The sequence below is a fragment of the Musca autumnalis genome, unplaced genomic scaffold, assembly GCF_047663935.1.
Source record: "Musca autumnalis isolate F117 unplaced genomic scaffold, ASM4766393v1 scaffold_1, whole genome shotgun sequence".
Taxonomy (NCBI): Eukaryota; Metazoa; Arthropoda; class Insecta; order Diptera; family Muscidae; genus Musca; species Musca autumnalis.
This window is the reverse complement of record NW_027411644.1, coordinates 249,163,153-249,189,928: the sequence shown is the minus strand read 5'-3', so window position 1 is coordinate 249,189,928 and position 26,776 is coordinate 249,163,153.

Genomic DNA, 26,776 nt, shown 5'->3' with positions numbered 1-26,776 from the left:
GTTTGTTTTTATTTTTCTTTGTTTTTCATAGTATGTTGCCAACCCAAGTTTTTAATATTCTTATTGGTGAACGCGCGGCACTTGTTAGCTCACTACCTTTAACGGGTGTTAAAGGCAGCTACCCAGGTGACACCACGGGGAAGTCAGTGTCCACTTGAGATGAAAGAGGGCTTCAACTACATTTAAGCTTCAAATTATGAAACATTTAATAAACCACAATATGTTTGCTTTATTTTTCCCCTCAACCTGTAAACACGAGAATATTTTTTTTAGCGTCAAACCCTGGAAAATCGTTTCGAGTCCTCTAAGACATAAATATTAAATGCCTCACAGTTGATAAATTGATTGTAAGTTTTCCTCGAGTCTATATATGTACATATATTCCAGTGGTATAATAATCTTTATTACTGTTGTCCTCAAGGTAATGATAATCTCATATCATGTTACAATACCAAAAGCCCAACGAACTTCTGTCACTGCTTTGCTGTGAATATAAGGAGAGAAAAGCTTTTTTCCCTGCTTTCATCCAAAACAGGAACGAAGAATCAACGCCAAGCGCATTCCATCGTTCTTTCTTTCTTATCGCAGAGGGAAAAATCTATAAATATTTAAATATAGGTTTGAACAGCAACATAAGTGTTATTACAATGCTATTCTTCCACCTCCGGCTTCGAGTGCCCATTCAGCAAATTTAATGTAGAATTTCATGTTAAAGAAGACATGAAATATAGCGACGAACGAAGAACAAATTAAGTGGGAATATTTCCCATAAAAAAATCATCAAAAGTATTATTAATTTCCTGAAGATGCCGCCATAAAAGTGTAAAGCAAAAGAAGACCTTTTTCTGTAATTTATGAATGACAGGCCTACAAATTATGCGAAATGAGCAGAATATGAACTTGGAAACATTATTCAGCATGTAAGTTAATGTTCACATATGTTTCGTTTATATTTCTATTAAATATTTTTTAAAAGTTAATATACGTAATTTTCTTGGTAGACATAATTTAGAAAAAATTGCATTAGCTATAAACATGCAAAAAAGTAATATTTGAGGTTAAATGCACGAAATTGTACTCGAAATAATTTTAATGCTATATTTACATACACATATATATTCATCTAATGATGTATCCAATCGCAAAATTAACGGCTTTACAGACAGCTAAAAGTCCTCACACCAAAATATCCTATGAACAGATCCAAAATTTCCAAAAGAAATTACATTTTTGTAGCTGACAAAGGATTTTAAAAGTTCCCAGCATAATTTGTGGGATAAGTATCATAATTATTCCAATAAAAGATTCAGTCAACACGCTCTACGTACACTTATACAAGTCTGGATAGTTCATATATTGCAAGAACACTATGGGGCCTTTTTGAACTTTCGGGTCATTATCGAGGAAGTGTGGAGAATAAAATCATAAAATTGTAAGAGATAGCACAAAGAGTACCTGCAATAAAATCCTGGACTTAACTGCACTCTTGTCCTGAAGATGTATTGACATTGGCCATAAATATTGGATAACTTTACAAAAACTTAAATCAGTTATCGAATTGGCTGCATTTGATCAAAAATTTTTAAACTTTAGTAGCGGAGGTATTGTACAAATAAATAAAGTTAGTAATCCCGTCAAACTTTCAATTTTCAAAGTTCACGATTGATCCGGGACTACTTTCTTGGGTGTTAATACCATAAACATGGTATTTACTGCCGGACTCAATTCGGCAGATACTTTTTGAAACCTCGTTTGAAAGTCTCGCAGAGGTTTTTTCCAATTTTATATGGTGATCCCGTGTTAGTTAATGCTATTCTACATAATCGTATTAATTTTGCAGGAAACCCCAAACAAGTCGTGGAATATCTTCAACCTTATTGGGCTATCGAAGCGACTTTATGTGTAGATCTGCTTTTTAAGATTTGCCGTAGAGTGAAAATTTGGTCTACTGCAGATTTTCCAGCTCTAAAGCAGAATTGGCATGACCCGATTATTCTATTGACCATAGACTTTATCCGTGCACACAATACGCCCGACAGCACTCTATATGCGATGGGGAGAAAGTTATTTCCCTGTAGTTGGAACAAACCTTTTTGACTCCATCATACTACTTATCAGCTTGTCGCCACCTGTCTTAAACAGTTCGATACGCAGGCCATCAGATCATACTGCCTTGTTGTTCTTCAGCAGATTAGTTGATGTCATGACCTATGGCTAGGTGATGACACTCAACGCCGTCGTTTGGGATAAATTCTGGGATATCTTTATAGTCGCGCATATTCAATACCAAAAGTTGATTAAACGCTACTTGCAGATCTTCACTTCCCAGATTTCATCTTTGCACCTGCGCCATACCCCGCAATCTGGTGTTTTACACTCTGGTACAATTTTCGGGCTTCATTATGACTCCTGAACATTTCAACTTTCTCACGCTCACGTATTTCCTGTTCTTTCTTCTTCCTTCTCAAAATACGCTTCTCCTCTTCTACCGATATTTTTCTTTGACTCTTCTTGTTGCTACTGACTGCAGGAATGGTCTGTATGTCACGTTCTTCTCTTTAGTAGCCTTACGACCCTCCTGATCGTACCATGGATTTATATGTGGTTGTTTTTGGTACCCAAGTGTAGATATTGCGGTAGTTTGAAGAGAGTGGGTTATTCTTTGCCACTGCGCTTCTACATTATCGGGACAAAGAGTGCCGTGTTCAAACACGTGGGTCAGTTGAGCGGAGTAGGCTTGTGCTATCTGTTGGTGGGCGTGAATCTTTCAGTCTATCCTTCGAGACCGACGGTCTTGATGTCATTTGGCATTGGTACCTTCCTGGATAAAGTTATTTTTTAACAGTGTTCAAACCACATAATCCTCTATTATTTGGCTTTTGTCAATAACCGATATTTATACGACGTTTTCTACCTATCTATTACATACATACAACACGGTGCTCTTGAAACAATTTTAAATGGAAGGTGCTTACACCTGGGAAGTTTTTGCGGATTCTGAAACTGCAACGTTTATAGATGAGAAAAATCAAAAAACAAAAAAAATCGCAGGAGCGCTTTTTAAATAAATCGCGATTTAAGTTGACATTTTTATGGGTTGTTTAGGTTTTCACGATTTTGCTTAGAAACCGCAAGTCCTATCAAAATGGGACTAAAGAAAATGTTGTAGCTATGACCATTCTCTACAAGATTGACCTTCATGAAATTTTCGTATGTTTTACCATTTTTTAGATATAGAAGTTCAAATTAGGACAATGCACTGACTGTATCGCATTCTTATAAAACAATGTCATGAAGGGTGCGCCTTAACTAACTTTTGATGAAAACTGCTTACACAGGGAAAGTGTTTTGTGAATTCTGAAACAGCAATGTTCATAGATGAGAAAAATCCAAAAACAGGAAAAAATCGCTGTAGGGATTTTTAAATAAATCGCGGTCAAAATTCACATTTTTTTAGGTTTTCACGATTTTGCTTGGAAACCGCAAGTCCAATCGAAATGGAGCTAAAGAAAATGTTGTGGCTGTAAAAATTTTCTAGAGGATTGACGTTTATCATTTGCCCCACCCTGTACCATTTTGAAATAAAGAAGCTCAGTTTACATTTTTATGTTTTTTTTATGGTTTCGCGATTTTGCTTGAATACGGTAAGTCTTATCGACATGGGACCTGAGAATTCTCTACAATACTGGCTTAGTAACTTATCCTTAGTTGTATCATTTTTTTAAATATATAAGTTTAAGTTGGGAATTTACAGTCATGACATTGTTTTATAAGGGGGCGATAGAGAATTGAATTGAATTTGAATTGTCACAATTTGAACTTCTATATCTCAAAAACGGTAAAACCGACAAGAATATCATAGAGGTCAATCTTGTAGATAATTTTTATAGCTACAATATTTTATTTATTTCCATTTTGATAGGACTTGCGGTTTCTAAGCAAAATCGTGAAAACCTAAACAACCCCTAAAAATGTCAACTTAAATCGCGATTTATTTAAAAAGCGCTCCGGCGATTTTTTTTGTTTTTTGATTTTTCACATCTATGAACATTGTTGTTTCAGAATCCGCAAAAACTTCCAAGGTGTAAGCACCTTCCATTTAAAATTGTTTCAAGAGCACCGTGACAACATACCCGAAGGGACAACGAAGACATCTCTCATATCAATGAGTGCACGCCGATTCATATTGGCTCAATGATATGGGACCTACTTGTTACTGCCTAGCCCGAACGGCGCACTATAGGTAATTTGGCCTGTTTTTGAGGCAAAAATTAATAGCGGTGGACTTACGCGCTTTTTAAACATTTTTAAAAATTCATATCTCGATGAGATAAAGCGATTTTGAGATGTGTGTCCGTCCGTCAATAAAAAATTTTACGCACGCGACCGGCCGCAATTATGGACCAATCTTCACGAAATTTTGTATGGAGGTCGGGTTCAGACGAGAATAGACCCCTAAAGTTTTTGATCGTGATATATGTAGGGACCAAAAACAAATTTTTTATCCAATTTTGTAGCGGCTCTGTAGGTCGCAATGGTAGTCCGATCGGCCCGAAATTTTAAGTAAGGTTTGGGTTTACGATAAAGAATATGCCTGCAATTGTAGATAATGGTCAGATAATATATAGTGGGTTAAATGGACCAAAACTTTTGTGTAAAAATTGGTAAAATGTTTAGTACAATGGCTATATCATTATTGCTGGAGCTTATGTTCCACCCACGTGAGTTATGTTTGAAATTGGAAGTCTTGACCTTTCCATTGATACAAATTATATTTATGTACGTGGTCAGATAAAAGAGGTACAGCCTATTTCATACAGGGATCCCACAGTTTTATTTATGTAGTGCAATAATAACGGTAGATATCGCAGTTATAGATCAATACTGAAACATTTTTACACGAGGTAAGAATTCTAGTCAAGGTGAATGCCAATCATCGTGGATGATAATAGGATAGTAGTTAGCGGTTGAAATTGACCCTAACTTTTGTGGGAAAAATATTCAAATTTAGTTTTTGTTCCATATTTTGAATTCTTGGGGGCATATTCCGGCAAATTAGGAACCCGAAACTTGTCGAACATAGAAGTGGGTTCCTTTGTTTTTTTTTTCAAAGAACTACATTTACCGCATGCTAGAAAATATAGCAATCATTATGAAAACGTTTTGAAATCATGATAAAGATAAAGTTTTTTTTAAATTGATGCAAAAAACAATTCTGTCCAGGGTCTGAAGTTTGTGTACCACCTCAGCGGCTAGGCTAACGACGGTTTGATACGACCACTTTGGAGTCGATTTATCCCTGCCTGTCCGTCTGTCTGGTTGGTGCAATCAAATTTTGAAGTTCGTAATATCTTTTCCCAAAATTAGTTTAAGTTCGAAAATGGGTCATATCCACCCACACAAAAGTTCACAACTTTTCTGTAAAATGGTGCGAACGATAACTCTTAAAGGGAGCAATCGATTTGGTCACAACTTTGCACATCATATTATTCTCTCTAGACATACGTAACGTTCGAATATGGACTACATCGGTCCACTCATTCGGGTACCTTTCACACAAAATTCCGAGAAAATTAAGTTTTCGGATTGTTTTGATCCTTTTCAGCAGGTTGTCGTTGCAGTCTCCTTTACGACGGTACAATTTAAGGCCATACTTCCTGAGATAATGGCCTAAAAGCATCAAGAAACCTAGACGACACCAATTAAAATGACAAATCCGAAAGATACATCTCGTAAGGAGCAGGGTTTCGGAGTCGAGGTATTTTTGGCTCGACTCCGACTCCAGACGAGTTTTTTTCCCGACTCCGGCTCCGACTCCGGGTCGACTCCGTGAGTGAATTCCTGTACCACTGAATAAAATGTGCACAATTTTTTAACTTTTTCCTATATTTTGGCGTATATAACTAACTAAAACATTAGTTTTTCCTTACATATTCCTTAGAAAGGGAATTCGTTCGAATACATTCGAAGATATCAATACTGTTTCTCCGAATCTCACATTGAAAAATAGCAAAGTTAGAAAGTTTTTGTCCATTTTCCTTTTTTGCACGAGTATATTCTGGACGGAATTCTTCCGCGTGAGCAAATCTTTAAGCCTTCAAAATATGTGAAAATGATGGGGCAATACAAATCGTAAGGACTACATGCAATAAAAACTATAAGCAATTCACGACCAAGTTTCAACATTTTAGTGTGCTTAGCCTTAAAAGGAGACCCCCAGTTGTAAAAATTCAATAAAACCCATTTTTCATGACTTTTCGAGAAAACTACGTAACTTTTCACCAGATTTTTTCTTCATCTTAAAAAGAAAAGTATTACGAAGTTTTGAGGTCGTCTACGAAACCTTGTTTTTATTAAAGCATTTTACGGTGCCAGCCCTATCTGGAAAACTAATAAACCAATTGTTATATGCTTTTGTGGCCGTGTGGAAAATGGACCACATATTCTATGCTACTTATACTTTTTTCTGAAATTTATATGTAGGGATTAAACTAAAATTCAGCACTCACATTTTCAACATTGGTGTGGAGTGGATAATTTTATTGAAATATATGAGATATATTGTGCACACCATTCAGCACGTAGGCAGATGGATGTTTTCTGGAACTGAAAAATTAGCAAACGATGAGATTTCGAGCATGAAAATATTCTACAAAAATATTGCTAGGAAAATTTTATGTAGGGTCGGTCGGTTCACTAGGACAAGAAATCGATATTGTCATGTTTTCATTGTCCTTTATCACTTTTACCAGACCCTTTCTCATGAAAACTCTATGATTATGTATTTCATTTAATTTCGTAAATGCAATTGATTGTGTAGAAAACTCGAATACACATTAACTATATCTGTTCCCGGCGGACAGATCCGGTTATTTCAATGTTTACATCTAAAGCCCTCATTGAGTATATAATGAATCTTAGAAGAAAGATTCGCCGTTTGTCAGACTTCTGAGTTATAGCGGGATGAATCTGTCGTTAACCAACAACGAATTTATGATGCCTAATTCAGAAGCGTAACCATCCGAATTTTATATACAGTTAATAGATTATGCGAAATTTACCGAAATACAAAAACATAGTTTTTTTTTTTTGAGAAAGTAAAGGGAAAAACTGATAAAGGACAATGAAAACGTGACAATGTCGATTTCTTGGATATGGGAAACCTACATATAATTTTCAGTGGAACATTTTTGTAGAAAATTTAATTTTGTTTTACTTTTTGAGTTCAAGAACTAAAAGGACATGGAAGAACTGAGCTAGAAGGACAGCATATTTGACAGAAATCTTCCTCATTCCATTTAACTGAAAACAAGTCATCTAAAAATGATGAAACAATATCTCCAAACAGAGATATACAACTATTTTCTCAATGATTGATGGGGGTCAATCAAAAAAATCATAATATCATGACTCAGAAATTTTAGCTATGGGATCCTTTGTGGTACTCAATTGGGGCTTTCATTCCCTAAAAAAATTTTCCTTCCCCAGATCTTAACTTGCATTTTGTGTCACAGGGTATTCAGTAAGATTTCCCATAGAGACCACAATGTCTTTAATAGAAGACAAGGACGACTTCTCATAAAAATCAAGATAAGAATACCAATAGAACTTTGTGAGAAGACCAGCAAGACTTCTGACAAAAGAGGTTAATTGTCCAATCTTAATTCGATTGTCATAGAACTTTACTTTTGTTTTCAAAAATGTAACGAATCAATTGGATCAACAAAATAGGGATGAATTGACTACACTTCAAAGGATAGTAAATATACTGTGAATTGTCATTTAACTTCGTATAATACATAATTTGCATATATATTTTATTATACCTTTCTTTTAAAATAAATAATGATTTTTTAAAAAAAAAGTTCTTGTTCCAAATTTAATATTACATTTCTATATCGTGGAAAAAATGTTGCCCGGAGTCGAGTTATTTTTTTCGACTCAGACTCCGACTCCAGCAAAATTGCTCGACTCCGACTCCGAAACCCTGGTAAGGAGTTTCTGATTTGCGCAAACTTTGCACGTTGGATTATTTCACCCAGTCGTGCATTAGGTTTGAATATGGACTATATCGTTCCCGACGAGCGGGTACCTCTCACACAAAAATTGTACCTATTACAACGATACAATTTTGTCGGAGTAAGTCCATACTTCCTGAAATAGTCGAAAGCCCTAAAAAACCCTGCCGACACATACTAAAATGTCTGACATGCAAGATAGCTCTCAAACTTTTTTAAAAATTGCATCCAAACTTAGTTTAACGTAATTTAATATTTAGAGTTCTCTATGAATTAGAAGTTTGCTTACTAAAAATTTACATGTGATTTGGTATAACCCCACATTACGGTACCTACAGATTCACACGAATTTTAAAGCAAACTCGTAATACAAATTCAATATATTTTATCAATATATTTTGTCATCACAGCTGACTTATGCTTTCTTACTTGTTCTTTGGTCAATTCGGTAAAAGTCATCTAATGCTATTTTTAAATGCTTTTAGTTACATTCTCAATACAAATTTTTAAACAAAATATAACGTGTCGCTATAACATAAAATAAATTCCGTGCAAAACTAATGCTCAGGGCACGGGTGTAGGATATCAAATGGTCGGCCCCGTCCGACTATAGCCCTCTCTAACTTGTTTTTCCTATCTTGAGCATTCGATTTTTATTTATTTCATTAACATTTTCGTTCGTAGCAATAGCAATTGGTTTATAAATAAGATAAATTAAGTTTTTCAAATTTTTCGGTCCACAGAGATTCTGGCTAGCCACTGTTGACACAGTTATACAGTCAATATTGAATTAACTATTTGAATGTGTCGAATAATTTTCTACCCTACAAACATCGATGGATGATGATAAGCAACAGTATTTTAAACCTATTGTTGAGTAGCCTAGTTCCATTAAAAATCAATGTTGGGTGTTTCTTTCCTCTAAAGGAATTAGCTTATTAGGCCTCCGATTAGTGAGAAAGTTCCTTGGAACTGTGTATTGTATTCCAATGATATTTTACCTAGGAATGTTTATAACATTTAAAGCGTTGGGATTAATAGCTTAGTTTTAAAATTGAGACTTTATAAGATTCTCTAAGTAATTTTTTGAGTTACCACCAAAATCGGAAAAATTAAAAGGCAAAATGATGAGTGAAAAGTTTAAATAAAATTTGGCAGCACTCTTGCAATAGGCAGAACTTATCGACCACTTTTTTGATCGCTTACTTACTGAAAAATTTCATTAATTACCGAGATTATAAGCAATTTAATTTTACCGGTTTTTTCAGTAACGCAAAAAATTAGTTTGAGAATCGCACTATTTGTGCAGAAATTTCAATATATTATTTAAAAAACGTATGGACTCCTTTTATTTTCATGATGTACAAAATCACAGGCCACTACGGATCGTTGCATTGTATTGTTTAATTATACCACCAGTAGATTTAAATTCCATTGTCTTATTCGAAGGCTGTAACATATATATTAAACAATCCCTTTTTTGGTTTCGAAGACAAGATAACGTCAGGTGCTGATGTTCATAGAAATGGCTAAAATATATTCTTCATAATGAGATTTTTTTTCTTTCCTTTATTCCGCATGGGAACATAGGGCTTCTACGAGAGAATCCCATCTTATTCTATCATTACATAAAAATTTAATATGTTCAAAGTTTATGTTTTCATTTTGTAATTCTTTTAAAACAGTTCTTCTCCAGGTATTTTTTGGTCGTCCTGTACGGTGGCTGCCTTGTGGATTCCATTCCAGAGCACTTCTAGCTATTCTGTTTTGAGTCTTTCGCAGCGTATGGCCTATCCATTTCCATTTTCTTCTACTTATTTGAACATTAATTGGCCCCTCATTCGTTTGGCCAGAATATGCGACATAATATTCGTAGACATATGTTTATGAATGTCTGTAGTCTCTGAATTATACTGGACGTCATTTTCCAGGTTTCGCTACCGTACAGGAGGGTGGATTTAACACATGAGTTGAATATTCATGTTTTAGTTTTTATTGATTTTTGGGATGACCGCCATATTTTGTTCATTCTGCCAAATGCAGATCTCGCTTTGTTTAGTCTGGTTTTGATGTCATCTTCCACATCACCATTTGCCGACATCATACTTCATAAATAGCAGAATGATTGTACATATTCTATCTGCTGGTTGTCAATCATTATATGGCTACCCGATGAGTTGTTAATGCGCATAGCTTTTGTTTTTTCAATATTAATTTCCAGTCCCGTTGCTCTAGCCAGTTGGACAAGTTCATTTATTTTGCTCTGCATGTCGCTAAATTTGTGCGACAATAAGCAGATGTCGTCTGCGAAATCGAGATCTTCCAAGTGACTATTCAGGTTCCAGACAATTCCCCTTTTTTTCGTTGCCAGTTTTGACATTATTACGTCCAAAGTAATTGCGAAAAGGAGAGGTGACAAGGGGCAACCTTGTTTTACTCCTGCGTTAGTCTCAAAGTCCTCGCTTCTTGTGCCATTGTGTCGGACATGTAGCTTGGTATTTGCATACATTGCCTTTGTTAGGTTTAAGATCTTTTGAGGTATTCCTTTTTCTTTCAGTGCCGACCATATTGCGCAACGCCGGATAGAGTCGAAGGCCTTTTTAAAGTCTACAAATACTAGGTATAGAGGGGACCGCCATTCAACCGATTGCTCTATTATAATACGAAGAGTATTGGTTTGATCTACGCAATTACGGTGTGGTCTAAAACCGGCTTGCTCGTCACGCAGTGATTCTTCAACGCATTTAAGTCTGTTGTTTATGATGGTGGCTATTATTTTGTATATAGCATTTAAAAGAGTTATGCCCCTCCAATTATTGCAGTCGGTCCGGTCATTATACCCTACACCACTATGTGGGGAGGGTATTATAAGTTGGTTTTGCCCAAAAAGTTTGTAACGCATTGAAATAATGGTCGTAGACCCATACTTATATATACCAAAATGAATGTCTCGACGAGCTGAGTCGATTTGGCTATGTGTGTCCGTCCGTCAGTCCGTCCGTCCGTCCGTCTGTCCGTCTGTCCGTCTGTCCATCTAAACCTTGTAATCACGCTACAGGTCGCAATTTTGATCGGATCGTCACGAAATTTTGCATGTTGATGGGGGTCCCGGAGTGGAAGAAGCCTATTGATTTTGGTGATGGTCGGATAATATTTAAGGGTCGGAATGGGCAAAAAACGAATGTGGATAAAAAGACAACGTTTTTTTCCGAAGCGAATTTCTCAGCTTCTATACGGGGTATACCAAAAGCAAAACCTGACAATAACAGTAGAAAATATCTCCTTTCTAATGATGTAAAGTAGGTTCTCGTAGGTGATCAAACAACGAAGATATCACAATAGTCGCAAATAGAACCCAAATTTTCATTTTGGCGATTTTAATAATAATGACGAATATCACAGCTTTATTTGGGGACTTTCCAAAAGCAAAGCCTGGCTGCGACAGTAGAAGATCCCATCTTTACAATGATGTAAACTAGACCGGCGCAGGTGACCAAATAACGGAGATATCGCAATAGTCGGTAATACATCCCATTTATCCACTTTTTGGAAATCACGCTACAGGTCGCAATTTTGATCGGATCGTCACGAAATTTTGAGGGTTAATGGGGGTCGCACAGACGAAGAAGCCTTTTGATTTTGGTGATGGTCGGATAATATTCAGGGTTCGTAATGGGCAAAAAACTTATTTGGAGAAGAAGACAACGTTTTTTTTCCTAAGCGAATATCTCAGCTACAATATGGGGTATACCAAAAGCAGAACCTGGCCATAAAAGGAGAAAATATTAACTCTCTAATGATGTAAAGTGGGTTCTCGTAGGTGATCAAACAACGAATATATCGCAATAGCCGCTAAAAGAACCCAACTTTTTATTTTTGCGATTTTAATAATAATGACGAATATCAAAGCTTCGGTTGGGGATCTTCCAAAAACAAAGTCTGACTATGAAAGTGGAAAATCCTATCTTTACAGGGATGCAAAGTAGGTTGGCGTAGGTGGCCACATGACGGAGATATCACAATAGTCGGCAATACATCCCATTTTTTAATTTTTTGTAATCACGCTACAGGTCGCAATTTTGATCGGATCGTCACGAAATTTTGGGGGCTAATGGGGATCCTACAGAGAAAGAAGCCTATTGATTTTGGTGAGGGTCGGATAATATTCAGGGGTCGGAATGGGCAAAAAACTTATTTGGAGAAAAAGTCAACGTTTTATTTCAAAGCGAATATCTCCGCATCTAAAAGGGGTATATCAAACGCAAAACCTGCTAATGAAAGCAGAAAATATCACCTTTTCATTTTTGCGATTTTAATAATAATGACGAATATCACAGCTTTGGTTCTTCCAAAAGCAAAGTCTGACAATGAAAGTAAAAATTCCCATCATTACAATGATGTAAAGCAGGTTGGCGTAGGTATCCAAATAACGGAGATATCGCAATAGTCGGTAATACATCCCATTTATCCACTTTTTTGGAAATCACGCTACAGGTCGCAATTTTAATTGGATCGTCACGAAATTTTGGGTGTTATTGGGGGTCCCACAGAGGAAAAAATCTTTTGATTTTTGATAATGGTCGGATATTATTCAGGGGTCGGAATGTGACAAAAAAAAATATTTGGAAGAAAGACCAACGTTTTATTTCAAAGTTAATATCTCCCTTCTGTAGGAGGTATATCGAAAGCAAAACCTGGCAAGGAAAGTAGAAAATATCACCTTTACAACTATGTGAAGTAGGTTGTCATAGGTGGTCAAACAACAGAGATATCGTAATAGTCGGTAATGCATCCCTTTTTCCATTTTTGTGCAATCACACTACGAAATTTTGATCGGATCCTCACGAAATTTTGGGGGTTGATGGGGGTCTAACAGAGAAAGAAGCCTATTGATGGTTGGCATACATCTCACTTTTCTATTTTTTATTTGGGTTGTACTGTCGATGCACTTAAATGCGTTTCAAAAAAATTGACCTGTGTTAATGAAGACATTCAGAGCAAAGGCGCTAAGCTATCCCAATTTTAATATTTTGAATTTTATTAGTCAAAAGCTTATGAACAGGGGTAGTGGTGTAGGGTATCACATAGTCGGCGCCGACCCGACTATAGCCTTGGCTCACTTGTTTTTCTTATGTAATTTTATTATTGCCCCGTTTGTCCATTTGCTGGGAAACTGTTCATTAGACCATGCTTCATATATAAACGTGTACATTATCTCGGCGGATACCACAGGATTTGATTGGAGGAGTTCTGGAGGCATACCATCTTCACCTGGGGCTTTGTTTCTATTTAGTGTATTTATGACATTAGCAATTTCTTCAATATTTGGATGTTCTACAGATATCCTTTGGTCTACTATTCTGTCATCATCCGTAGCTGGATTTTCTTCTGCATCCTGTGAGTTTGGGTAGTTGCTTATTTCCATAAAGTGTTGTCTCCACCTACGAGTTTGCTCTGCTGTATTTGTTATAAGCATACCATTGCCATCCTTCACTGCATAGTTTCGCGTAGTATTTTGGTTTGTTATTCGACCTATGATTTGGTGTAGTTCCTTCATGATATTAGCACCTGCTGCCGTTTCTGCATCAGTTGCCATAGATTCTAAAAATTTTCTTTTTTCGTTACGAGCTGTTCTCTTAACCTTTCGCGCTATAGTGGAGTATCTTCTTCTTAGTGTGGGGCCTGCGTTAACCTGAAGCTTTAAATTGTTCCTTTCTTGAATAAGGTTCCACGTGTTGTCTGATATCCAGGGTTTCCTCTGCGTTTTATATGTAGTTGTATCTAATTTTCTCTTTTCCGATGTTTATAATTTGTTCACACGTCTCTTCCCATGTTACACTAGCGGATGGTACGCATTCTCTTAGAGCGTTCCCTACTTACTCTTTCTTTTCTCTGTTTTTAAGTGAATCATGAGATTAGTGCATTTGAATTTTGAAGTTATATCTCAAGTCGTAAGAGGTTCTTGTCCCATGGACACTGAAAATCATTGTGTGTACAAGGGCTATAAAGTTTATATCCTTAAAAAAAATATGAAAAAATATACACCAATTATAGAGAAGTTTTAGAATACCTATGTATTGGAAATGCCACCTAAACTACGCTGGAGGATTAAAATTAAGATGTAAATTTGGTAGCCAGGAAAGCTGCTTAAAATGGTCGCAACCCGTGATATTTGCTTAATATGAATTCGTTTACTTAAGATGCCAGGTTATTATCTAGTAAACGTCCGATATTATTGATTTTAACTTACAAATTATGTGTTTTTGTGACTACTCGGTAATCCGGACAATTCGATAATGCGGACATCGTCGAAACATGTGGTGTCGGATTATCGAGACTATACTGTAATTAACAAAAATGTTGACCACGACATCTCTGTACATTTTTACAACACAAGGTACAACACATCTTTAATGAAAATGTATTTTTAGCTCAAATCGGATGCTTTTTTGTGTTTAATAATTTCTTCACCAAATCAAAAATTAAAAAAAAAATATTTTTTCTGCAAGGAGGGCACCAAAAAAGTCATATAACTAAAAAAACGCAAAAAATCACACATTGGTATATTATGTAGTTGATTCAGAACCCTTTTGTGAAGATATTCCCGGTGTCAGAATTGCTGACAAATTTGGACAATTTTGTAAAATTCTATAATAAAAAACTATAATTTTATTTTCTTAGGTTGTATCCTATAGGACTCTTTTTTCCGCTGTAACAAACATTTTGAAGAAAATTATTTTCTTTTTAGTTTTGTTTGGCTCGAGGTCATATGAAAAATAAAAAACAAGATTTTGTTTTTGATTTTTAATATTTATTTTTCCAATATTTCGATCATATCCTATGATCATCATCAGGGATTTTTGGCTTTAAAGTAAAAAAACAATAACGTATGGTTCTAAATTAATATTTAAGCAACAAACGTTAACATTTTTATAATAATTACATTTATTTATTTATTTTTTTTTCTTCCTTTATTAGCACCACATTTTATGTTGTGTTCACGTTTGAGTTTAAATTTCAACTAAGTTTTTCTGTGCTTTTCGATTATGTTTCTATATATTTGCGCACAGTGTTCAGTATCTGTTTTATAATTCATGCGCTTTTCACCAGGAATATTTATTATATGTAGCATTTCCAACATATACATTCTTTTGTAGTTGTTCTCTTGGGTTAAAATATCTACTTTTTCGAAGTTGGGAGTATGTCCTGTTAACGAACAATGAGCCGCTCAACAATAATTATTACGAAAATTATTTCTTAAAACAGAAAGTACACACCGCCACCATTCCACTGAATATCATATCTATGTATTTGATTATTACCAAACTCTTGCAAATTGCGTTTAAATTCTCCTCTGAGTTTTGATATTTTTTATTTTGTTTTCGAAATTTTGATTTTAACTTCGAATTATACCGCGAGTTGTGAATATTTTTCAAAAAAATTGAACATCCATATAATTTGACATGTTCTTTCTTCGAATCAAATTAGAAAACTCGCGTTATTAAAAGTGCAAAGATCAACTTTTTGCTTAAAAACCTGTCCAAATTACCTATAGTGCGGCGTTTCTTACGACACTACGTGTAGAAAAGCTTTTCATGGCTGAAATACTCAGGAAATGTAAGCCAATATTGCACTGAGGGGATTTGTCACTCTTTCTGAGAATCCATATCCGATCCCATTAGGCATAATGCTAGCCTCATAATAAATTCTAAAAATGTTTAAAAAATTTCCAATTTGGATGCAAAAACCTCTTAGCAGATATTACTAGTAGAAACAAAAAATATTCTTGCTCTCTTGGAAATGTGCAATTCTTGACAAGCACAGCCATAGGCAAATTTGTACCTACCCACTACCTCACAAACACTCCTTTATATGACAAACATACATACATACATATGCATATCTCTCGTTACCGTTCTTTAACTAATCTGTGTAAGAAAAGTGTCGCATGACTTTATGTCTGAGTGAATTAAATGCCTTGCTAAAAATAATTGTCGTAGAAAGGGAAAACCACATGAAGTCCAGAAATGGATCAATGGATAATCTGCGGCACATATGTATGTACACATACTCACTCCAATATAGTTCAATATAATTTATATATAGCTTTAGCATATTGGTCTGGTGCAGTGTGTAATGTGATACTCTCAAGATGAAAATCATATGGCTGCTGCTGTGGTGCCAATATTAATATCTACCAATATGATGAGAAAGAACAACCTTACAACCTGATGAGGATGCTTTTACAAAAAAAATATCCGTTCTTCTGTGCCCAATATACATAAGGAGGGCAAAAAAGAACGAACTGTTGACTGGAAAATAAGTGTTATTGCTGCGACGACGTCCTTTGTGGTCACCATATTGAAAGTGAAGGTTCTTTTATTGCTCGTCTGGTTGGATGGCTGAGTCTGTTTGCCTTAGCGGCTGGTGGCTGTTGTTTCCTTGGTGTCCACACCCTTGGCCCGGTGGTATACTAAAAAACATTTTTTTAAAAGCGTGTCTATGAGGTCCGTTTGCTTTATAGATTAGTTTTATTTGTTTTGTCTTGCGGCTATTTGCTGTCTGATACAGGTACGTTTGTGCGAATGGTAGGCTGTGTGTGTCTCTCTGCTGTTAATTGATACTGCTTTTAAAAACCGCTGAACACTGCAGAAGCATGGCCAATGGTGTAATCGTCTTCATCTCTGCCATGTTTATTTTTTGTTATTTCTTTTACAACATCTCTGTCTATAGCTGACAAAGATCAGCTGAAATGTACCAACATTTAGCTTGACTTGCTATGTGACGAATATTAATTTGTTTTTGTTGTTTTGTTTTCGTTATGATTTTAAGGCGTCTGTGTTACTTTTATGGACTGCGATGTAATAAAAATCGGACACCAAGAAAAAAAATTAGTAACATTCCATTAAAAATATTTTGTAAATTTGTTAATGCCATAAAAGGACCACGGCGCATAATTGAATAACTTGCCAAGTATACAAATTTGTTCGGTAAATTTTTACAAATTGGGTACTGCATAAAATTATTGGATTTCTGGGACATGACGGCATGAACTTCAAATAGTAAGTCTCAGAGAATAAAGAATGTAGACAATCAAGCCAACGTTTTCATAGACATTGATCCTGAACTCTGCCACCACCGAAGTGTGACATATGATAGTTACTTCTGTCATCCACTAAAGGTAAATATAAAAGCGATAAGAACACCGCATTACACGGCTTAAAATTAGTAATATTCAATGTGAGAGAAGTTTTCGTAGGTTACAAAAGAAGTTTTGGAGCCGCATTTTTCAACTGACAGCCCTAAACAACACAGTATATACAAAATGAAGTTATAGCATTGCTGCAAATACCATTAAAAATTGTAGTGCGGGAGATATAGGAAAGAGTGACCCCAAATACTGGGTGATTTCGGGTCATATATCTCAGGAAGTATTGTCTTCCCATAGCAAAACAATTACGTATAATGTTGTAGTCATGAATTAAATTTCCACACGCAGTAGTTCATCCTAAAAATGGAGTACATGTTGGGTTAGTTAGTGGTTGGAATTATTAATCCATCGACCTGCACATTCAGTGGGAGCTTCAATTCCGCTGTCGATGGGATTGCCAATGCAACTATTGACTTAGTTTCAGATATTTTCATATTCCTCGCATGGAAGAACTCAACAAGATCATTGAGATAGGTGTTTAGCAGGACAAACATTTCATTTGTGATGCTGGTTAGGAAAAACGAACTGCGATCGTCCTGTATGGTTTACCTTTGCTCCGTCAGGTCAAAGCGCTTTGGATGATTTTGCGCCTCGGGTGCTATCGGAGTGCTCAATAAATTGTCGGTTAGGATCTGTCACAATCACGCCATTAAACACGATAACGCCTTAACCGTTGTCCACAATTCACTACTACCGGTTTCAATGTTGCAGCGCTTCAGATATTTAGATACCAGATAGATACATTGTCTGGGAAATTACTCTCTGCTATCGGGGCATCAGAGGGATTTATCAGTTCTCTAAACAGTAGGTTAATGAATTCTCTGAATCCTTGCCAATTGGCTTTCCCATGGTTAAGGAATGCACGTCACTCAGTGCTTTGAAATCGTGTGGTTTATTGATGAAGACGAAGGGAAATGGATATGTCAAACGAACTATGATAGCCTTCACTAATCCTGGTGGGTGCGTCCTCGTTCACAGAGCAAAATATGGAGCATTTTATTTGCTCAGCCAGCGCTATGCCTCTAAACATTGAACTTGCCGCATATTTCAGATGAACCAACTTGTGCAAAACTAACAGAAAATGTGGAGGAGTACGAGCGACGAACAAAAAATAAAGAGAAAAGGTCGCATTGGCAAACCTGCCCATCCAATCGAAAGAGGATTATGGAATCGACTATGTCCACAATACTTGATTGTTCCGCGATACCTCAAAGTACCACGTACCAGAGACCTGCGCCGATCGGCAAATATATTTTTGTACATTTACTTGCTGTTTACTTAAAACCTCTACTATTTTGGCCTATTTTGCGCCCTATATAGCAATATCAACATCTGTACGAGTAGTGCGATTCTCTAACTCATTTTTTGAGTTACCGACAAAAATCGTTAACATTAAAACGCAAAATTATGAATGAAAATTCAAATATATGTTGACAACACTGTTGCTGTAGGTAGAACTTTACGACTACTTTTTATTGGTCGCAAACTTACCGAATTATATCGTTAATTACCGAAATTATATGCATTTTATTTTTACCGATTTTTGTCGGTAACTGAAAAAACGAGTTCGAGAATCGCACTACTGATCCGATTTTCAATATTTTTGTAAAAATCGTTTTTAGCCACACGAATGAACTGGTATCTTTTTTCATCGCTCGCGCCATAATTGTGCATTTAGAAAATTTTCATGAAAATGCACCTTTGGCGCCATACAAATTACTATGGAAACAAAAATCGCTAGATTGGCACGAATAACCTTAACCGATCGTCATAAAATTTCATATATAATTTGGGGGTAGGAAATAAAAAAAAATGTTTGTTCACTCTAATATGCATACTACTATGGGATTAAGCCTGACTATTTTGAAAAAAAGGTTTAGAAAATGAGTTGACATAAGGAGGTGGATTTTAAAATGTGTACGAAAAGTACTAAATGGTACAAAATTTAGTACAACTTGGATTTGGGTGAACTGAAATATGAAACTAAGATAAATGTTGGAGAATAGGGTTGAGGTAGTTTTGGAAATTCGTACTTATATGTACGAAAAGTAATAAATGGTACAAAATTTGTTAAAATTTAGATTTGGGTGAATGGATAGAGCTGGAATTTGTAATTAAATTTTCTGTTGGACTGTACGATTGAGGTAGTTATGGGAACTCGTACTTATGGGTATGAAGGGTAAATGGTACTATATTTGGTACAATTTGGATCTGGGTGAACGGATCGAGCTGAAATCCTTAAATTTGGAAATAAGATTGCTATTGGGGTGTGGGATTAAGGTAGTTTCGTATATATGGGTATGAACAATTTGGATTTGGGTGAACGGATAGAGCTGGAATCCTGAAATTTGGAATTAAAATTACTGTTGGACTAAACGATTGAGGTAGTTTTGGAAACTCGTACTTATGGGTACGGAAAGTATTAAATGTTACTATTGGGATTAGGGAGAACGGATAGCGCTTGAATTCTGAAATTGGAATTAAGATTGCTATTGGGGTGTGGGGTAGAGGTAGATTTGGAAATTCGAACTTGTGGTAAGAAAAGTACTAAATGGTACTAAATTTGGTACAATTTGGATTTGGTAGACCCAATAGAGCTTGAGTCCTGAATTTTGGAATTAAGATTGCTATTGGGGTGTATCATTGAGGATGTTTTGAAAATTAGTACTTATTATGCAATAAATGGTATTGAATTTGGTACAATTTGGGTTTGGGTGAACGGGTAGAACTGCAATCCTGGAATTAGAAATTAAAAACATTCGTACTTATGGGATGTACGAAAAGTACTAAATTTGGTACAGTTAAGTTTGGTTAAACGGAATGAACAGGAATCTTGAAATTTGGAAATAAAATTACTTTTGGAGTATAGGTTTGAGGATGTTTAGAAAATTCGTACCTACGTGTACGAACGTGTAAACGGTACTAAATGTGGTACAATTTTGATTTGGGTGAACGGATAGAGCTGCAATCTTGCAATTTGGAATTACGATTACTGTTGGAGAGTAGGATTGGGTAGTTTTTTAAATTCGTACTTATGAAAGTATGGGGACGAAGTGTACTAAATGGTACAACTTGGTACAAATGAACGCTTACAGCTGAAATCCTGAGATTTGGAACAAAGATTACTGTTATTATTTTGTATTAATGTATGTGTAGGGATGAGATATGTGGTTGTCGAAATACGTACCATAAGTATACAAAAATTAATAAATGGTACTCAATTTGCTGTTGGATGTACGGACAGAGCTGGAATCTTTATTTTTTGGAGTTGGGTGGGTATTAGTGTGTAGCGTTGGTATATGAACGTGTTTTAAGGAATACGTCCATAACTTGACGAATAATACCTAAGCGGTCTAAATTTAGTATAGTGTGTAGGAACAGAGCTGGAATTCTAAATTTTTTTCAAAGAGTCACTGTTGGTATTTGGAGTTATGATATGGAGACGGTTTTTGGAAATGCATACTATGAAAAGTACTAAACGGTACAGAATTTTATATAATTTGTTATTGTGTAAAGGGGTTAGCAGGAATTTTTGAAATTTTAGGGGGAGGTTGCGGAAATTCGTAAACTTAAAAGTAAATTACTATTATCGTGTTTGGAAGAAGTGATAGAGCTGGAAATGAGATTCGCGGTTGGTATAAAAAGTAATTTTAAGGTTAATTTCTACGAAAAGTACTAAATTTGTTACCATTTTGATTTGCATGAACAATAATATAAGGAGTGTTTTTGAAATGCGTAAAAATTCTGACATTTGGTATGAGGGTCACTGATGGCTGAAATTGTTTTAGAAATGCCTAGTATAAAGCTACAAAAAGTACCAAGTGTTACTAAATCGGTCTTGGGTGTATTTGTTAACAAGAGTGTTTTACATTCTGGGGACAGAAAGCCCTAATTTAAAATGCGCCCAAAAATGTGTGTCGCTGTGGATTTTTTATTTTATTTTTTTTTAAGTCGAAAAATTGTTCGTACGACTTAAATAAAATTTAATATAGTTTAAAATTGGTATAAGTAAACCAAAAGTTTTCAGTGTTCGTCATTTACATATTAAATATAGTTTATTTTTTTATATCCTTTCCGCATACGAAGTAGCGGGCATTTTGCTAGTTTCATATATATTTTTTTAATATTAATATTATTAAAACTGATGTAATAAAATATAAATTTGGTTATATTAATTTTTTGATTTTCTAAAATGTTTTTATGTTTTCTAACCCACACTATCAACATAAGATTTTTGTATCTAAAGAATTTTATAAAATTATTATAAAAACATCAGTTCACAGCCCGTTGAAATCTGCAGCTGACATTTTTCAACAAAAGCCGCCGCACAGTGTTGCCGCTTCCATACAAAAGTGGACAAAAATAGAAGGAATTGACCTAGGTTGACAAATTTTTGCAAAAGTACTTGTGAGGGCATAGGAATGACAAATTTCAACTTTGGTCCATATCGGTTCAGATTTGGATATAGCCCCCATATATATCTTTCCCCGATTTTGCTATAACTCGGCCAATTTTGATCGAATAGCCTTCAAATTTAATATGTAATATTTTCTTAGGCCACTAAGTAGCTCTACCGATTTATACAAAAATCGGTTCAGATTTGGATATAGGCCCCATATATATCTTTCCCCGATTTTGCTATAACTCGGTCAATTTTGATCGAATAGCCTTCAAATTTAATATGTAATATTTTCTTAGGCCACTGAGTAGCTCTACCGATTTATACACAAATTGGTTCAGATTTGGATATAGCCCCCATATATATCTTTCCCCGATTTTGCTATACCTCGGTCAATTTTGATCGAATAGCCTTCAAATTTAATATGTAATATTTTCTTAGGCCACTGAGTAGCTCTACCGATTTATACAAAAATCGGTTCAGATTTGGATATAGCCCCCATATATATCTTTCCCCGATTTTGCTATAACTCGGTCAATTTTGATCGAATAGCCTTCAAATTTAATATGTAATATTTTCTTAGGCCCCTGAGTAGCTCTACCGATTTTCAAAAAAATTGGTTCAGATTTGGATATAGTTCCCATACATATCTTTCCCCGATTTTGCTATAAATCGCTCAATTTTTGATGAATAGCCTTCAAATTTGATATGTGATATTTTCTTAGGTCCCTGAAAAACATCAGTTCACAGCCCGTTGAAATCTGCAGCTGACATTTTTCAACAAAAGCCGCCGCACAGTGTTGCCGCTTCCATACAAAAGTGGACAAAAATAGAAGGAATTGACCTAGGTTGACAAATTTTTGCAAAAGTACTTTTGAGGGCATAGGAATGACAAATTTCAACTTTGGTCCATATCGGTTCAGATTTGGATATAGCCCCCATATATATCTTTCCCCGATTTTGCTATAACTCGGCCAATTTTGATCGAATAGCTTTCAAATTTAATATGTAATATTTTCTTAGGCCACTAAGTAGCTCTTCCGATTTATACAAAAATCGGTTCAGATTTGGATATAGGCCCCATATATATCTTTCCCCGATTTTGCTATAACTCGGTCAATTTTGATCGAATAGCCTTCAAATTTAATATGTAATATTTTCTTAGGCCACTGAGTAGCTCTACCGTTTTATACAAAAATCGGTTCAGATTTGGATATAGCCCCCATATATATCTTTCCCCGATTTTGCTATAACTCGGTCAATTTTGATCGAATAGCCTTCAAATTTAATATGTAATATTTTCTTAGGCCACTGAGTAGCTCTACCGATTTATACAAAAATCGGTTCAGATTTAGATATAGGCCCCATATATATCTTTCCCCGATTTTGCTATAACTCGGTCAATTTTGATCGAATAGCCTTCAAATTTAATATGTAATATTTTCTTAGGCCACCGAGTAGCTCTACCGATTTATACACAAATTGGTTCAGATTTGGATATAGCCCCCATATATATCTTTCCCCGATTTTGCTATACCTCGGTCAATTTTGATCGAATAGCCTTCAAATTTAATATGTAATATTTTCTTAGGCCACTGAGTAGCTCTACCGATTTATACAAAAATCGGTTCAGATTTGGATATAGCCCCCATATATATCTTTCCCCGATTTTGCTATAACTCGGTCAATTTTGATCGAATAGCCTTCAAATTTAATATGTAATATTTTCTTAGGCCCCTGAGTAGCTCTACCGATTTTCAAAAAAATTGGTTCAGATTTGGATATAGTTCCCATACATATCTTTCCCCGATTTTGCTATAAATCGCTCAATTTTTGATGAATAGCCTTCAAATTTGATATGTGATATTTTCTTAGGTCCCTGAAAAACATCAGTTCACAGCCCGTTGAAATCTGCAGCTGACATTTTTCAACAAAAGCCGCCGCACAGTGTTGCCGCTTCCATACAAAAGTGGACAAAAATAGAAGGAATTGACCTAGGTTGACAAATTTTTGCAAAAGTACTTTTGAGGGCATTGGAATGACAAATTTCAACTTTGGTCCATATCGGTTCAGATTTGGATATAGCCCCCATATATATCTTTCCCCGATTTTGCTATAACTCGGCCAATTTTGATCGAATAGCTTTCAAATTTAATATGTAATATTTTCTTAGGCCACTAAGTAGCTCTTCCGATTTATACAAAAATCGGTTCAGATTTGGATATAGGCCCCATATATATCTTTCCCCGATTTTGCTATAACTCGGTCAATTTTGATCGAATAGCCTTCAAATTTAATATGTAATATTTTCTTAGGCCACTGAGTAGCTCTACCGTTTTATACAAAAATCGGTTCAGATTTGGATATAGCCCCCATATATATCTTTCCCCGATTTTGCTATAACTCGGTCAATTTTGATCGAATAGCCTTCAAATTTAATATGTAATATTTTCTTAGGCCACTGAGTAGCTCTACCGATTTATACAAAAATCGGTTCAGATTTAGATATAGGCCCCATATATATCTTTCCCCGATTTTGCTATAACTCGGTCAATTTTGATCGAATAGCCTTCAAATTTAATATGTAATATTTTCTTAGGCCACTGAGTAGCTCTACCGATTTATACAAAAATCGGTTCAGATTTGGATATAGCCCCCATATATATCTTTCCCCGATTTTGCTATAACTCGGTCAATTTTGATCGAATAGCCTTCAAATTTAATATGTAATATTTTCTTAGGCCACTGAGTAGCTCTACCGATTTATACAAAAATCGGTTCAGATTTGGATATAGCCCCCATATATATCTTTCCCCGATTTTGCTATAACTCGGTCAATTTTGATCGAATAGCCTTCAAATTTAATATGTAATATTTTCTTAGGGCCCTGAGTAGCTCTACCGATTTTCAAAATAATTGGTTCAGATTTGGATATAGTTCCCATACATATCTTTCCCCGATTTTGCTATAAATCGCTCAATTTTTGATGAATAGCCTTCAAATTTGATATGTGATATTTTCTTAGGTCCCTGAATAGGTTCACCCATTTTCGTAAAAATCGGTTCAGATTTGGATATAGCCCCCCTATATATCTTTCCCCATTGGGAACCCCAAATGCCAAATGAACGGGGGCCTAAGGAACCTCCCATGTTAAATTTGAAGGATATTCATCAAAAATTGAGCGAATTATAGCAAAATCGGGGAAATATATATATGGGGGCTATATCCAAATCTGAACCGATTTTTACGAAAAACAGCGAACCTATTCAGGGACCTAAGAAAATATCACATATCAAATTTGAAGGCTATTCGATCAAAATTGACCGAGTTATAGCAAAATCGGGGAATGATATATATGAGGGCTATATCCAAATCTGAACCGATTTTTGTGAGAATAGGTGGAGCTACTCAGGGGCTTAAGAAAATAACACATATTAAATTTCAAGGCTATTCGATCAAAATTTAACAAGCTGTAGCAAAATCGGGAAAAGATATATATGGGGGCTATATAAAATCTGAGCCGATATATCTCAGAAGGTTGCAGGGATGGGCAGAATGTTTTTACACATTTCGCTTCGGAAGAGATGTCTAATTAACGGAAACCAAGAACCAAGGTGGCAATAGGTGGCAATCAAAAGATATACTCTACGAAATATTAAGAATTTATACTTTTTTTTATCAAATATAAATTTTTAATTCTTGATAACGGTACTTTGCCCATGTGCAGTTGATGTCAACTTTTTGTACTAAAATTTTTTGTTTATAGCCCACCCATCAAATCCCCATCCAAAACTTTTAATATAATCAACAAACTTTTCAGAAAATGTTATTTTAAATGTCGTCCAATTTTCATATGATTATCGCTTTAGATTATCTGGGAAATATTTTTCATATTTAAGGAGCTATAACTTCATTATGGATGCACATATCGACAAAATTCTTTCAGATTCGTTGTATCGGATGTGTTTACTGTAAGAAAAAAACATAAACATATGTAAAAGTTAACATCTCATTTTTTGAAATTTGTCCACGCGGCAACACTGTGCGCCGCCGACAAATTTGCTCGGCGCAGTTCTCTGGAACGGACTCATCCGACTGCAGTACAGATAATCAACGAGTAAAGGGAAGCGCATAACCCAAAAGGCATTACAAGGCGCTTTGTTATAAGCTCAAAGCTGTAGTCCACAAAGCTGCAAGGGTGTGCCACCAGCTTTCCGATGAGGGCATTGAAATCAGAATGAGGAATACTAGGTAAACATGCTTTATGTGGAAAAGTGAAGCATGTACTTTGACGAAAAACACCTTAAGAGCTTGGAATGTCATACAGTGGTACTCAAGAATGAAATTAAGATGACTGTGGTGAAATTAAAAAATAGGACCTGTATTTGCTGGGTTCAAACAGTGGGGTCAATTGTTGCTGATACTTAAAATCTTTCAAATATTTATATATTTTGATGTTTTATATGTATATAATTCATTGAAAATAGATTTAAGGTATTTTGAGGGTTTAAGTCAAATTTGCCAACCGAATTGCTTGTAAATTATGTAATCCCCGATAGTAAATATTTATGCCCTCCACCATAATATGGTATAAAACTTTCCCTCAGAAATATGTCGGTACAGATCCCCGCCTTCATATAGCCCCCATGGAACGGAACAGCTCAGTTTTCGGTATTTTGAAGGTTGTTCCAATATTCTACCGAAATGGCTGAAATTTGTATCTAAGATTCGTAGGTATAGGTCCACGCCTTCATATTGTCCCCATGGAAGTGTACCTCCCGATTTTGGGTATTTTAAAGGTTGTGGCTTCAATATTCCACCGAAATGGGTGAAATTTGGTATTTAGTCTTCATTGTGGGTATTCAACTTTCCCCTTTAAATTTGTTGGTATAGTCCACGCATTCATATAGCCCGGCCTTTCTTACTTGTTTATTATTAATGTTGCTTCTGGTACACCTGTCCTATATTGGGCATCCTAACTTGCAACATAGAAATCCAAACCAGTAAATTGAGACATGCGGTTCAGTAATTCCTAAACCCAGGCTAAAGGGCGAAAAATCCGCTATCATTTTTACCATTGAGCTTGTTAATGATTTCCTACGTAATATATTCCACGGAGTAATGTATTCCTTGAGACATACCATTTCA